The sequence below is a fragment of the Elephas maximus genome, chromosome X (genome assembly GCF_024166365.1).
Source record: "Elephas maximus indicus isolate mEleMax1 chromosome X, mEleMax1 primary haplotype, whole genome shotgun sequence".
Taxonomy (NCBI): domain Eukaryota; kingdom Metazoa; phylum Chordata; class Mammalia; order Proboscidea; family Elephantidae; genus Elephas; species Elephas maximus.
In genome coordinates, this window is record NC_064846.1 from 30219532 (window position 1) to 30234391 (window position 14860).

Genomic DNA, 14860 nt, shown 5'->3' on the forward strand with positions numbered 1-14860 from the left:
ACTCTTAAGGCATCAAGTTAGAGAACTGAACTGCTTCTAGTTTCTACTTAACTGATTGCTCTTTTGAACTTTATGTAGTAACTTTCCTTCCGAATATTCTCCTTTCTTTATTTTCAGTTGTGTATAATCATTTTGGTGATTTGTTAAGAATTTGGCAGACAAAGTCAGTGTAGAAATGTAACTTGTTCAGCATGTGCTACCATTAGGAAACCTTTTGTGAACAAAAAAAAAAAACAAAACAGAAAGCTTCATTTTAGAATACTACTCAGTTACCTTTTTAAAGAAGGAACTTCCCTTGTATATATAATTTTTGCACATCCTAAATGCATAGCAAATCAACTAAGGAGCATAGCCTATTTGCTACATACTAGAAGCTTCAACAATCAGAAATTGAATTAAAGTATCTGTAAAACCATTTTCCGAGGAAACAATATTAAGTTTATTTAAAAATTGATTTTCAACTTTTCTTAAATTTTATATCTCTCATTTATTTTTTGTTTTAGTATAAATGCTTAGTGAGATATAATTTCATTTTTTCTTCCAAGTTCCTTCCAGATGAAAAGGGAGACCATTTTCAATTATAAATCCTATTATTTGGTTCTGTACATTTGAACTGGTAAAAATAGGATTTATTTATATTAAGCTGAGTAAATCAACGTTGTATTATCATATTTTCTTATACAATACTTTATAAAATTTATTGTACGGTGAATGATTTATTGTACACATAGAGTATATATTGTGTAGGAAATATTTTAAGAAAAGGTCTTTGATTTATATAAAATACACAGAATATTGCTAATCAGTGCCTAAAACTATTTTATTATAAAAATAGTTGATGTAAAATAGCATGCATAAAAGTGTGCGCTCTAAAGACCTCAGAATAAAAGAAACAAGTGCCCATCTGGACATATTGAATAGATTCTGATAGGATTAGGTTTATGTGCAGACAGATCCTAACTTTTGAAAATATGGCTTATGGTTCAAAACCAAAATGAGTCTATAATACCAGGTGTAGAGCACAGTGAAAAGGTTTTTTTTTTTTTTTTTAAGATATATTGGGTTACTTTACACTTTTATATAGACTTTCTGGATAAAATGAATATTTGGGGATAGTCAAAATGCACATATAAACAATATTAATAAATCAAAAATCTATAGACTCACACATACTAGTACACCATTGTACACTGTATCATTATTCACAATAGCCAAAAGGTGAAAAGAACCCAAATGTCCATCAACAGAGGAATGAATAAATAAAATGTGGTATATATATACAGTAGAATATTATTCAGCCATAAAGAGAAATAAAATTCTGATACATACTAACTACCACATGGATGAACCTTGAAAACATTATGCTACGTCAAAGTTGACACAAAAGGATAAGACAGTTTTATTTCTTTGTTCCCCATCTGTATACTTTGTATTTCCTTTTCTATCTTATTACACTAGACATGACTTTCAGTACAACATTGAATTGAAGGGGTGAGATGGGAAATACATGCCTTGTTCCTGATCTTAGGGCAGAAGGTATCTAATTTCAGATTAAGTATGATGTTATGTATAGATTTTTTATAGTTGCTTAACAGGTTAGGTTCCCACTATTACTAGTTTACTGTAAGTTTTTAACATGAAGGGCCCTGGGCTTTATCAAATGCTTTTTCTGTATCTAAGAGAATGGTCATATTATTTTTCTTTAGTCTGTTGATAAGATGGATTGCATTAATTGATTTTCAAACAGTGAACCAGCTTTGCATACTTCGGATAAATCATATGTCATTGTGGTATGTAATTCTTTTTATACGTTGTTGGATTAGATTTGCTGATATTTTGTTGGGGATTTTTAAAATTTATGTTCATGAGAGATATTGGTCTGTAATTGTCTTTTCCTGAGATGAAAGCTTAGACTATTGATTTTAAATATTTTTTCTTTTGTAATATATGCATTCAGTGCTATAAATTTCCCTCTATCCACTACTTTTGCTGCATCCCATATTATTTTGGTAAGTTGTATTTTCATTTTCACTTAGTTCAAAATATTTATTATTTTTTTTGAGAGTTCTGTTTTGATCCATGTGTTACTTAGAAGGAGTTTTTCAAAATCTCCAAATATTTAAGTTATTGTGATGGTTAAGGTTGTGTGTCATCTTGGCTGGGCCATGATTCTCAGTGGTTTGGCAGTTATGATGTAGTTTGGCAGCTATGTAATGATGTAATGACCTCTCTAATGAGATCTGCTATGAGCAGCCAACCAGTTGAAAGGGAGTATCCTTGGGTGTGTAGCCTGCATCCAATATATGTGGACTTTCTGACAAAGCTGGCTGGCTTTTGCTCACTCTGGTTTCTCATCTGACTTCTGCTTCTTGGGACTTGAGTTAACAGCTTACCTGCCAATCTTGGGATTTGTCAGCCACTGTAGCCTGGGTTTTTGTAGCCTGTGTGCCAGCAGCCTACCAGCTTACCTGCTGATCTTGGGTTCACCAGCCCTACGGCTACATGAATCAGGAAAAGCCTCTATCCTGACCCACGGAGTAGGGACTTTCCAGCCTCTACAGCTGCGTGAGCCATTTCTTTGTTAAATCTCTCTCTGTCTCTCTATATATCTATATAGATATAGGTATAGATATAGCTCTCTCTCTATATATATGTGATATAGGTATAGATGTGTGTGTGTGTGTGTGTGTGTATGCTTCACTGGTTTTCCTTCCGTAGAGAACCCAGCCTATGACCAGTTACTAAAATTTTACATTTCCTTTTTATTTCTATGTTATGCTATTTTAATTGCTTATTAAAATGGGAAATAAAAAGGAAAACATAAAATATAAATGGACATTTTATATTAATTTAGAGTTGGTAAAAGCTTTCTAAGCATGACACCAAAGTTAAAGAAAGCATTGATGCCTAGCGTTTGAATACCTTGGCATTAAAAAGATTTCTGTGGTATAATAAAATAATTAAAAGGAAAGACTACAAACGAAAAGAAAAAAATTTTAAGGAATGAAAGTCCAATAGAAAATTGAGACACCTTTTTTCATGATATAACAAACGGATACTTTCCTTAATATGTACAGCATTCTTACAAATCAATAAGACATCAAAACGTGAAACTAGACTATAATATTTCAGGACTAGGTCTTCTCTCTAGCTCCTAGTGCATAATAAGTACTTTAAAAATATTTTGTATAAATGAAATTTTCAACGAGGCTGAGAATATTAACTCATAAATATATTGAAATATTCAATGTCACTAATATATATTTAAATAAAAATTCAGAGTTATCCTTCTACCTGGACTATCTATCCATCTTCTTTTATACCTAGAAAACCTCTCAATCTTCAAAACATAGACCAAATGCCATCTCTGAAGCCTTTCCTCTTTCTCCATCCACACCATGTTTTGTGCTGTCAGATCACCTTATATATTATCCTGTCATTGAGCTTATTTTGTTGTATTTAAGGTCATGCTTGTCTTCCCAGCTAAACTTAATGTTCAAGGAGAAGGAAAATTTCTTAGTCATGAAAGTATTCCCAATACCTAGCATAGCTTTTGGCTTGTGGTAAATGCTCAATATTTATTGTCCTGGACTACATTTTTGTTATACAAAAATGAAATGAAAAATTGAACATTCATTTACAGAGAAAAATAGAGCCCTGTATATCTCAGATTAATTTTTATTTATCATAATATGCTAGTTTACTTTAAAAGATATATTTTCTTTTTCTTTGGCCCTATCAATCTTTACTTGAAGTTAGTTTTTTTTAATTCATTTTTATATTTACTACTGAATTTTCAAAATCATATTCAGCAGTGTGTTATATTAGTTGGCATATATATATCTGGGATTACTTTTTACAATCGAACATGAGGAAGTCCCCATTAAAACATTTTCAGTTCTCAGGAAGGAATATCAATGTGGTTTCCCCATAAATAATTAATAATGCTATGGGGAGTAGCTCTGTAAGATATCACACACTAGTAAGGAGGCCAAGGCCCTAAATTATGGTCTCTTAATATAACAGTTAAATTTTTTTCCTACAGTCTCAGTCTGTACCCTTAACCTCATTCTTTTAATGCCTTTAATTTTTTCAGGGAAATGTTAAGAGATCAGTCTAAATCCTCCCGCAGTATTGAAAAAAAAAATGACAATGGAAAGTACCTATATACTGTGAAAGGATATTGATTGTATCTTTCTTTCTACAAAGAATAGTGCGTGTTTACCTTGAAACCTACTTTGTTTGAGTTTACATAATTTTAAAATATACAATAGTAGTAAAGTAAGCTATAGATAGTAAAGAAGAAATTGGGTACACAATTATGCAAGATTTTATTCTGTTTACCCTTCTGCCTTTGGATTCTTGTATGATTTGGTTGTGGCTGCTCTTTCTCATTTCAGATTAAAATAGATTTATAATGTTGTAACTAGCATATTTTCAAATTTTCTCTGCTACTTTTGAATTTTTCTCATCTTTTAAAAATGGACTTGGCTTTTAGCTGATGCATCAATAGGCTAATTTAAATGTTATTAAGTCATTAATATAAATAGCCTATTTTAGCCACTCTGATGAGATATTTTCTGCTCTCTGTCCTTTTTAGTGAATTAATGTATAACCTGACATGGAACTAACAATAAGGATGGAAATCACATTTACCTCAAATCATTTTGGTTTTAACTCAATTGATTAAGCCTTAGAAATGTAAATTAAGCTTATTTATTAAGTACTTAAATGAGTGTACCAAGATGAGGAGGGAGAGTATATTTGTATAAAGTGCAGCTTTCAACCAACGTTTGGATGGATTCACAGAAACTGATTCAACCCTAGATGTCACGTTTTCCTTTAATAAGAAGTTTAATATTAAAGGGATGAGTACCGTAGTCAAAATGTGAGTTGAATTCTGCCTGAGTGAAAACTCCTCATAGGGGGCTTTGCTGATTGAAAAAAATCCCCTAACACCTCAGGCATCAAAAAGGAAACTCAATCTTGGTGACACGTGTTTATCCATCTTTTCTCTTTGCATAGCGAGGTTCACATTAAAGTATAATTAGAAAGATTTTCCTGGGAAATATTTTATTCTGTATAATGAGATTAATTTCTGCCTGAATGACCTTATAGAATTATTGTGAAGCAAAAATGACTTGTGTGTCAAAGTACCTTGAAGGTTGCTGTGTAAATAAAAAGTATCAATAAAGATCAACCAGTATGAATAACAGAAATTATATTTTTAAATGGAAATAGTTTTTTTATGAAAATGATATGTACTTATTATTTTTAAAAAATTAGTCAATAAAGAAGAAAGGTAAGTGAAACATAAAATACCACTCAGAGATAAACACTGTTAACATCTTTTCACACTCCCTTCCTTCATTATAAATAGATAGGTAGGTAGATAGATACACAGATAAATAGATTTTTATGTCTATATAAATCTCTATTGTTGATATATTACTATATTAAAACTCATTTTAGCTATCTGAATTTTTTTTAACATTTTAATGCCATACTATAATATATAAGCCCATCCATTATTATAACATAATGTGATGGCATGTACAATTTCAGAAATACCTTGAAGATATTGTGGGTTTGGTTCCAGATGACTGCAATAAAGTGAGTCACAAATTGTTTTGGTTTCCTAGTACATATACAAGTTATGTTTACACTATACCATAGTCTGTTCAGTGCGCAATAGCATTATGTCTAAAAAAACAATGTGCATACCTTAATTAAAAATTAAATTATTGCTAAAAAATGCTAACCATCATCTATCCGAGCCGTCAGCAAGTTGTAATCTTTTTGCTAGTGGAGTGTCTTGTCTCGATGTTGATAGTTGTTGACTGATCAGGGTGGTGGTTGCTGAAGGTTAGGGTGGCTGTGGCAATTTCTTAAAATAAGACAACAATGGAGTTTGCCTCATTGATCGACTCTTCCTTTCCAAAAGATTTTTCTTTAGCATGTGATGCTATTTCATAGCCTTTTACTCACAGTAGAACTTCTTTCAGGATTGAAGTCAGTCCTCTCAAACCCTGCCGCTGCTTTATCAAGTAAGTTCATGCAATATTCTAAATTCTTTGTTGTCATTCCAACAATGTTCACAGCATCTTCATTAGGAGTAGATTCCAACCATAAGAAGCAACTCTCCATCCGCTAAAGTCTTATCATGAGATCGCAGCAATTCATGCACATCCTCAAACTCCATGTCTAATTCTAGTTCTCTTGGTATTTCCACCACATCTGCAAGGACTTTCTCCACTGAAGTCTCGAACCCCTCAAAGTCATCCATGAAGTTTGGAATCAACTTCTTCCCAACTCCTGTTAATGTTGACAATTTTGACCTCCCCACGAACATTCTTAATGGCCATTTAGAATGGTGAATCTTTTCCCGAAGGTTTTCAGTTTATTTTGCCCAGATCCACCTATGGCAGCTATAGCCTTACAAAATGTATTTTTTAAATAATACGACTTGAAAGTCAAATTCACTCCTTGATCCATGGGCTGCAGGATGGACGTTGTGTGAGCAGGCATGAAAACAACATTAATCACCTAGTACATTGCCATCAGAGCTCTTGGGTGACCAGGTGCATTGTCAATGAGCAGTAATGTTTTGAAAGGAATCTTTTTTTTCTGAGCAGTAGGTCTCAACAATGGGCTTAAAATATTCAGTAAACCATGTTGTAAACAGACTCGCTGTAATCTAGGCTTTGTCGTTCCATTTATAGAGCAAAGGCAGAGGCGATTTAGCATAATTCTTAAGGTTCCTAGGATTTTTGGAGTGATAAATTAGCATTGGCTTCAACTTCAAGTCACCAGCTGCATTAGCCCCTAAGAGGAGAGTCAGCCTGGCCTTTGATGCTCTGAAGGCAGCCATTGACTTCTCTAGCTATGAAAGACCTAGACAGCTTCTTCTTGCAATACGAGGCTGCTTCTGCTGCATTGAAAACCTGTAGTTTACTGTAGCCCCCTTCCTCTGGTATCTTAGTTAGACCTTCTGGAGAGCTTCCTGCAGCCTCTACCTCAGCACTTGCTGTTGCACTTTTATGTTAGGAGACAGCTTCTTTCTTTATACCTCATGAACCAACCTCTGCTAGCTTCAAACTTTTCTCCTGCAGCTTCTTCACCTCTCTCAGCCTTCATAGAGTTGAAGAGAGTTAGGGCCTTGCTCTGGATTAGGCTTTGGCTTAAGAGAATCTTGTGGCTGGTTCGATCTTCTATCCAGACCGCTAACGTTCTCCATATCAGCAATAAGGCCGTTTCACTTTCTTATCATTTGTGTATTCATGGGAGTAGTACTTTTAATTTCCTTCAAGACTTTTCCTTTGCATTCACAACTTGGGTAACTGGCGAAAGAGGACTTTTTTCCAGCCTATGTGGGGTTTTCGGCATGCCTTCCTCACTAAGCTTAATCATTTCTAGCTTTTATCATTTATATCATTTATATTATATTATTAAAAAGTCTTTCATTTCAATATTACAGAATATGCATTTATAATTTTCTAGTACTTCTATGGTTTAAATCAACAGGAATTTGTTTTTGTTTGAGGAGGGATGTATGTTGATTTTTGAAATCATTAGGTAGCTGCACCAGCATCTTTTACTCAGTAATCTTTTTCTTTTATCATTGATTTGAAGTGCCAGCTAGAACTGATTATATATATTTGGATCTGTTTCCAGATTTTCTATTCCATTCTATGAGTCTCTCTGTTCTGGCAACAGAACCACACAGTTGTAATTATAGTAGCTTTAGGAAAATGAGGACACATTTCCCCTCATTATTTCCCTTTGTGCAGATTTTTTTTCATCTGGGGAGCCTCAAAAATTTGTTATTTTTGAAATGAATTTTGATATGGCATTCTCATATTCCAAATATTTTCCATTTTTTCTAATTTATCTTTTCCTACAAAACTGTCACACAAATTTTACAATTTATTTGCATAATTATATTCTTAACTTTTCATATCCCCTCTGTCATGGTTAAGGTCATGTGTCATCTTGGCCAGGCCATGATTCTCAGTGGTATGGCTGTTAGGATGTAGTTTAACAGCTATGTAGTCATGTAATCACCTCCCTAATAGATATGATGTAATGTAATCACTTCCTTAATGAGATCTGCTATGATTAGCCAATAAGATGAAAGAGAGTTTCCTTGGGAGTGTAGCCTGCATCCAGCATATGTGGGCCATTTGGCAAAGCTCGCTGGCTTTTGTTCTCTTTGGATCCTGCATCCGACCCTGGCTCTCCGGACTTGAGCTAACAGCTTACCTGCTGATCTTGGGATTCATCAGCCTCCTCAGCCTATAGCCAGTTACCTGCTGTCTGACTAGCTGAACATGGGTTGGTAAGCCCTGCAGCTATGTGAGTCAGGAGAAGCCTCCAACCTGACCCATGGACTTGAAACTTTCCTGCCTCTACAATTGCATGAGCAATTTCCCTGATAAAAATCTCTCTCTCTCTTTCCATACATGCTTCCCCCACAAGACTGTCAGTTTTTTGTACTGTGGTGGCTTGTGTGTTGCTGCGATGCTGTGATTAGACCGAGTCCATGAGAAAAAAAGTACAACTTGAAGTGTATCACACCTGAATTTAGAGACCTTTTTTTATCAAGGATAGATTTGACACATTGAACACTAATGACCAAAGACCAGGCACATTGTGGAATGACATCAAAGTCATAATACATGAACAAAGCAAAAGGTCATTAAAAACACACAAAAGAAAATATCAAAACAGATGTCAGAAGAGATTCTGAAACTTGCTCTTGAACACAGAGTAGCTAAAGCGAATGGAGGAAATAATGGAGTAAAAGAGTTGAACAAAAGATTTCAAAGGGCGGCTTAAGAAGACAAAGTAAAGTAGTATCATGGAATATGCAAAGACCTGAAGTTAGAAAACTAACAGGGAAGAACATGTTCAGCATTTCTCAAGCTGAACTGAAAGAGATGAAGAGAAAATTCAAGCCTCAAGTTGCAATAGTGAAGGATTCTATGGGGAAAATAGTAAATGACGCAAGAAGTATCAAAAGAAGATGAAAGGAATACAGAGTCACTATACCAAAAAGAATTGGTTGATGTTTAGCCACTTCAGGAGGTAGCATATGATCAGGAACTGACAACACTGAAGGGAAATGTCCAAGCTACACTGAAGGTATTGGGGAAAACAAGGTTCCAGGAATTGATGGAACACCAGTTGAGATGTTTCAACAAATGGATGCAGTGCTGGAAGTGCACACTCCTGTATGCCAAGAAATTTGAAAGACAGTTACCTGGCCAACTGACTGGATGAGATCTATATTCGTGCCCATTCCAAAAAAGGTTATCCAACACAATGTGGAAATTATTAAACAATGTCATTGAACAATATTTCTGAATTGAAAAATACTGAACGATAATTATTGAACAATATCATTAATATCTCATGCTATTAAAATTTTGCTGAAGATAATTCAAAACGATCTGCAGCAGTACATCACCGGGGAACTGCCAGAAATTCACACTGCATTCAGAAGAGGATATGGAACGAGGGATATCATTGCTGATATCAGATGGATATTGGCTTAAAGCCGAGAATACCAGAAAGATGTTTACCTGTGTTTTATTGACTATGCAAAGGCATTTGACTATTTGGATCATAATGAATTATGGATAACACTGGGAAGAATGAGAACTCCAGAGCACTTATAATTGTGCTCATGAGGAACCTGTACCTAGGCCAAGAGGCAGTAGTTTAAAAAGAACAAGGGGATACTGCATGGTTGAAAATCAGGAAAGGTGTGCATCATTCAGTCTGTATGCTGAGCCCATAATCTGAGAAGCTGGACCATATGAGGAAGAACTCGGCATCAGGATTGGAGGAAGACTCATGAACAACCTTTGATAAATAGATGACACCACATTGCTTGCTGAAAGTGAAGAAGACTTGAAGGATTTACTGATGAAGATCAAAGACAACAGCCTTCAGTATAGATTACACCTCAACATAAAGAGAACAAAAATCCTCACAACTGGACCAATAAGCAACATCACGATAAATGGAGAAAAGATTGAAATTGTCAAGGATTTCATTTTACTTGGAACCACAATCAACACCCATGGAAGCAGCAGTCAAGAAATCATCCAGGAGACTTCGGCCAACATGGCGCCATAGACAGAAGCCCCATGCCGTCCCTCCACAGCAAAGACCCAAAAAACTAAGTAAAACAGAGACAAAAGCCATTCCTGGAACCTAAAGTGCCAAATGAAGAGATAGAGAACTCAGCCAAGCAACGAATGGAATAAGAAACTAACTGAGGACAGAGAGCGAGGAGAGATACATGCAGAAGGCCCCCACCGGCTAAGGCAGCACGGATCCGCCATCTTGGACTCCAGTCGGGGATCGGCAGACAGGGAGCATGGGAAAGCAGCTTCACAGAACTCCCAGAAGGAGACGGAGCACCTGGTAACCAGTGGTACAGGCTTTCCCATCCCCATTTTCTCCCCATTGCTCTACCTTCGATCTTCCTGGATGGCTCCGGTGGCTCGGCCAGCCAGGAAGTGCAGTGTCCGTGCTGCTTGGATTTGCCCCACCCACGTCAGAGGTCATTGGGCAGGGAGTATGAGAAAGCAGCTTCACGAAGTTCCCAGCAGGAGGCAGAGCAGCCGATAAGCACCCATAAAAGTTTTTCTAACCATCCCCCTTCTCCACTCCCCCTTTGGCATCTCCTACTTCTTGCAAGCTGCAGTCTGTTGGTCAGGAGGCAAGTGCGTTGACCTCAGGCTGCTTGGATTTGCCCTACCCACGTTGGCTAGGCCCCTGAGTTGGTGTTGGTTCTGTCTCTTTTGGTTTCTTCTGTGCCTCCTGCCACCTCCCCCTCCTTTCTCTGGAACACCTGGCTTCATGTGCCATCTCTGCTTCTTATCGAAAGGCTCTGAAGCCACGCTCCACTGGGGAGCCAATCCCCCAGCCCACGACACCATGTTGGTGGGATCCCCGGGGCTTTTTTTCCCCTTGTTTTGCTTTGTTCTGTTTTCCTTTTCTTTTTGCCACCTGGGAGCCCCTTCTAGCCAGGCTGCACTGCATAGCTTAGGAGCCACTCCCCCAATTGCGCAACCGCGTAGGTGCGATCCCCGGAGGCGTGTCTTTTTTTCTTTTCTCTATCTTTTTCCCTTTGTGTCTTCATTTCTCAGTTTTCCTCTCTCTAGACTTATCTTCTTTTCCTGTCTCCTGAGTATCTGGTGCTGTGTGACATCTAAACCACCTTTACCCAGGCTATACTGCTCAGCCTGGGAGCCATTTCCCCGGTCTTAGAAGCCCCACCAGTGGGACTCTAGGACTCCTGAGGGTTTTTTGTTTCTTTTTCAAATTTTTATCTAGTTATTTTTTTCTTTCTTTTTCTCCATTTCATGGTTTCTCATCTCTTGACTCCAATGGCAAGCTCCCTTAGCACTTTTTTTTTCTCTTTCTTTGCTTGTTTGATTTTGGCTCTTGTGTTTCTCTCCTCTCTCCTCTTTCCCACACCCCTATTAGCTCCACACATCACAACCTCCCCCTTCTTTCCTGCCTACCTGCACTGTGCACTGAACATCACACCCCCGAGCAGCACAGGCAGGGCCTACTGGAACCTGCCCAGAACTGATTCCTGGCCCACCCTGTTGGCCCTAGTACATGCCACAAATAACCCATTCCAGCCCCTTCCCTTCACCTGCTGCACCATAGCTGAATGACTGGCCCTGCCCATTGGACAGGGAGGTGAAAAGTATCATGACTACAGACAATCTAACAAAGAATGCACAGCCTGCCTGCTCAGACATAACCAAATAAAACAAAAAAGCAGGACAAAACAAACAAATCCACAATCAAGAAACAAACAAACAAACAAACTACTGAATGTCCCAAGGACAATATCAAAAAATATAAAAAAACAGGACAGGCTGGGTCCTGGAGGAGTCAAAAATAAAATACCAGATGATTTTCCAGTAGTGGAAAAGGTACGAGAACTACCTGGCAGGGAATTCAAATCTCTAATATTCAGAGCAATCCAAGAGTTCAAGCAGAAAGTAGACAAAAATGAGGAAAAAATGGACAAATTTTTGGAAAAGGCAGACAAATTCATGGAAAATATAGACAAAAAAATGAAACAATTCAGGAAAGTAATACAGGAACAAAATGCCAAAATAAGTACACAACTAGAAATCATACAAAAACAACAATTAGAAATCCAAAAGATAAACAAGATTTCAGAAATGGACAGTGTTATAGAAGGGCTGAGGAGCCGGTTTGAAATGATGGAAGACAGAATCAGGGAAATTGAAGAAAAATGAAGAAACACTGAGGATTATGTGGGATACAATCAAAAGCAAAAATTTGCAAGTGATCAGAGTTCCAGAACAGGCAGAGAAAATGGAAAACGCAGAGAGGATCATTGAAGAATTGCTGACAGAAAACTTCCCTAATATCATGAATGATAAAAAGCTGGCCATCCAAGAAGCTTGATGAACCCCATATAGGATAGACCCTAAAAGAAAAACACCAAGGCATATCATAATCACACTCACTAAAACCAAAGACAAAGAAAAAATTCGGCCAGCAGCTCAAAAAAACAAAAACTCTCACATGGAGGAGAAACAATAAGACTAAGCTGCGGTTGTTCGGGAGAAACCATGCAGGCAAGAAGGCAATGGGATGGCATATATAAAACCTTGAAGGAAAAAAAATCGCCAAAAAAGAATAATATATCCTGCAAAAGTTTTGTTCAAATATGATGGTGAAATTAGGACATTTCCAGATAAACAGAAATTAAGGGAATATGTAAAAACCAAGCCAAACTTACAAGAATTGTTAAAGGGAGTCCTTCAGTCTGAGAACAAACAACAGCAGACCACAGCCTGAATCTAGGATGCAAGATTGTACCAGCCAGATACCAACCTAGGTAATGAACTCTCAAGGACTATCCAAAACCAGAGAATTGCAACACGGAACCAGAGAGGTTAATCTGTAAATGACAGCACCGTCAGAACAATAAAAGAGGGAATAAACAATATAGGTATATAACTCTCTAATAGAGAGGAAGGCAAGGCAATACCAAGTAATAATAGACTGGTTCAAACCTAGGAAGATAAGGGTAAATTTCAAGGTAACCACAAAGAGTTAACAAACCTACTCATCAAAATAAAGAAGAAAGACATAAAGCCTCAATAAAAACAAAATCTACAAAAACAAGAGTTGAAAAAGAAATCCACAAACAAAAAGAACTCAGCACAGGACATTATGCTGAGTGAAATAAGTCCATCACAAAAGGACAAATATTGTATGAGACCACTACTGTAAAAACTCATGAAAAGGTTTACATACAAAAAGAAAAAAATTTGATGGTTTCGAGGGAGGGGACAGATGGGGATGGAAAAACACTTAATAGACAAAAGATAAGGGGTAACTTTGGTGAAGGGTAAGACAGTACACAATACTGGGGAAGCCAGCACAACCTGTACAAGGCAAGGCCATGGTAGCTCCATAGACACATCCAAACTCCCTCAGGGACCAAGTGGGGACCATGGTCTCAGGGAACATCTAACTCAATTGGCATAACAGAGTTTATAAATAAAATGTTCTGCTTTCTATTTGGTGAGTAGCGTCTGGGGTCTTAAAAGCCTGTGAGCGGCCATCTAGGATACTCCACTGGTCTCACCCTTTTGGGAGCAAAGAAGAATGAAGAAAACTGAAAGCACGAGGGAAAGATTAGTCCAAAGGACTAATGGACCATGTCTACCATGGCCTCCGCCAGACTGAGTCCAGTACAACTAGATGGTGCCTGGCTACCACCACTGACTGCCTTACAGGGATCACAATAGAGGGTACTGGACAGAGGTGGAGAAAAATGTAGAACAAAATTCTAACTCAAAGAGGAAGACAAGATTTGCTCACCTGACAGAGACTGGAGAAACACTGAGAGTATGGCCCCCGGACACCCTTTCAGCTCAGTAATGAGGCTACTCCTGAGGTTCACCCTTCAGCCAAAGATTGAACAGGCCTGCGGAACAAAACAAGACTAAAGGGGCAGTCCAGCCCTAGGGCAGGGACTGGAAGGCAGGAGGGAACAGGAAAGCTGGTAATAGGGAACCCAGGGTTGAGAAGGGAGAGTGTTGACATGTTGTGGGCTTGTTAACCAATGTCGTACAGCAATGTGTGTACTAATTGATGACAAACTAGTTTGTTCTGTAAACCTTCGTCTAAAGTTCAATTAAAAAAAAAAATCAATCCACATATTGCATTGGGCAAATGTGCCGCAAAAGACCTCTTTAAGGTGGTAAGGACTAAGCTGCACCTGACTCAAGCCATTGTGTTTTCTATCAACTCATACACATAGGAAAGCTGGGCAATGAATAAGGAAGATTCAAGAAGAATTAATGCCTTTGAATTATGGTGTTGGCAAAGAATATTGGATATACCATGGACTGGCAGAAGAACAAATCTGTCTTTGAAAAAGTACAGCCAGAATGCTCCTTAAAAGCGAGGATGGCAAGACTCACATACTTTGGACATGTTATCAGGAGGGACCTATCCCTAGAGAAAGACATCGTGCTTGTTAAAGTAGAGGGTCAGTGAAAAAGAGGAATTCATTCAGCGAGATGCATTGACACAGTGGCTGCAAAAATGGGCTCAAACATAGCAAGGATTGTGAGGATGGTGCAGGACCCGGCAGTGTTTTGTTCTGTTGTACCTAGGGTTGCTATGTGTTGCAACCGACTGGACAACACGGTCTTGGTTATCTAGTGCTGCTATAACAGAAATACCACAACTTGTTGGCTTTAACAAAGAGGAATTTATTTCCTCACAGTAAAGCAGGCTAAAGTCCAAATTCAGGGGAAGGCTTTCTCTCCCTGTCGGT